Source organism: Octodon degus, unplaced genomic scaffold (genome assembly GCF_000260255.1).
Source record: "Octodon degus isolate 3935 unplaced genomic scaffold, OctDeg1.0 scaffold00159, whole genome shotgun sequence".
In the NCBI taxonomy this organism is placed as follows: Eukaryota; Metazoa; Chordata; class Mammalia; order Rodentia; family Octodontidae; genus Octodon; species Octodon degus.
The window spans coordinates 6,715,994-6,718,120 of NW_004524735.1; the positions used below are offsets into that span (position 1 = coordinate 6,715,994).

Consider the following 2,127-nt stretch of genomic DNA (forward strand, 5'->3'; position numbering starts at 1 on the left):
TTAAATTTATTATCTAATAGGAATGTAGCTAAGAATAACTTCATATTTACTTTGAATGCATAAATGAAAAAAATAATTTGGCTTTTGAAATCTTATTTATAATCATAAACGTTGGAGAAGCAAGCAGTGCAGTCTTCTGCACCTATACTACCTGTGAGGTCAAGGGGTCCTATGAGAATACAGCAATGATTCCTCAAGACCAGGGATCATCACCCAAAGAAATGACAGGTTTGGAACAGGCATACAAAGAATTGTTCTTCTGTTTAGACAAATTAAATGATCTTAGGAAATAATTTTGGGGGAAGATTATACTTTTGTTTTTATATAGTCACACGAAGCACTTAAGCACTAAGGTACAACCTGCATGCATGCAGTTACTCCTTAGTATAACTTACATGCTATTTAAAAAGTTTCCAAGACTTATACCATATTTTTTGGATATTATTTCTCAAAGTTGAAAACTGAGTTCCTTACAATTGCTGATGAACAGGCCATCCATTACATGTGATCTCCTGTTAACTGACTGACTTGAATTTGATCCACTGGTTAGCACCACGCACTTCAAAGGGTGGGTCGCTACTGTAGATGTAATGGCCTAGTTCTTCCAGAGGTGGCTCAGGATCAGCTGTGGCAAACTGGGCAGCATCCTCAATTTCTTTCCTCACTTCCACATCAATTTCCTTTAATTCTTCTACACTGGCAAGATTGCTGTTCACCATCCTATCCTTGAGAAGCATAATAGGGTCACTCTTACTTCTTACTTCCTGAATTTCTTCTCGTGAACGATAACTGACTCCAGGATCACTCATACTATGTCCATGGTAACGGTAAGTCTGCAGCTCCATCAGGATGGGCCCCTTCCCAGATCTACAATAGGAAATTGCAAACTTTGTTGCTTCCCAGATGCACAGGATATCCATTCCATCTACCCTCAGCCCAGGAATAAAATCGCCTCTCTTATAGTAATCAGTGCTGGCTGCAGCTTGCTCCACAGATGTTCCCATTCCATAGCGGTTATTCTCACAAATGAAAATACAAGGTAATTTCCACAATGCTGCCATATTGTAAGCTTCAAATATCTGGCCCTGATTAGCAGCACCATCACCATATAATGTCAGACAGACCTCATCTTTTCCATTGTATTTGCAGGCCAGAGCAATCCCAGCTCCTAGGGGCACCTGAGCTCCAACAATGCCATTGCCCCCGTAGAAGTTCTTGGCATACATGTGCATAGATCCTCCTTTCCCTTTAGCACAACTTCCTCTTCATCCTGTTAGCTCTGCTAGAATCTCCCGGACTGAAAGGCCCCGAGTGAAGGTAAAACCATGAGCCCGATAGGCTGTGATCAGATGATCGGTAGGATTTATGCCAGCCTCGAGTCCCACACAGCAGGCTTCCTGACCATCACACAAGTGGCAGAACCACGAATAATTTTCTGCTTATACAGTTGGTCTGCCTTTAGCTCTATCCGGCGCACAGTCTGCATCATCCTATAGTATTTGAGCCCCTCTTCCCTGGTGAGCACTGTGGTGACAGGTGGGCCCTCTTCGAGCCGATGAAGATCACATTTCTTAATTTCAAATGTAGCATCATTTGCAAAATTACGGGATGCCACTAGCACTCTGCTTGACGGCTTCTGGGCAGCGCCGGACAGCACGCGGGAGACGGCGACAAGCATCTTCCTCATGGAGCGCAGGCTGTGGCTGAGGCGGTGACACCAAAAGGACTCCTTTAATAATTTTATTGAGAAAGAAGTAGCAATGAGATATTTTCAAATCAGGCTAGTAGTACAGATACAATAATTAATACATTGCATATTGTTGTCTTTGTAGTAGTTGTTCCTAATACAAGATGCAGACAGGATCTCTTGTCTACACATTATTAGTTCAAAACCTTCTTCTCATTGAACTAAGAGAAAGTAACTGTATATTTATGCTATTTTGTATATACAGACATATACCTTTTTCCACTAGAAATGATCCATTTATATCCTCCTTTTTTGTTTATTTTTGTCAGAGATGTGTATTCCATTGCCATTCATATATTGTAGGTGCATGTATTCAGCAGAGTTGTTTCTGATTTTAAAGTGAAGATTTTAAGTAGTTGTCCATTTAGTATCATGTTGGC

At 41.1% G+C, this 2,127-nt stretch overlaps 1 pseudogene across 1 annotated transcript; it reads right to left on the reverse strand.

Moving 5' to 3' along the window:
• Positions 1 to 40: 40 nt before the first annotated feature.
• LOC101570613 lies at positions 41 to 1,723 on the reverse strand (annotated as a pseudogene). Its single transcript, XR_192805.2, has one exon. The product of XR_192805.2 is annotated as a pyruvate dehydrogenase E1 component subunit alpha, somatic form, mitochondrial pseudogene (transcript).
• Positions 1,724 to 2,127: the final 404 nt, after the last annotated feature.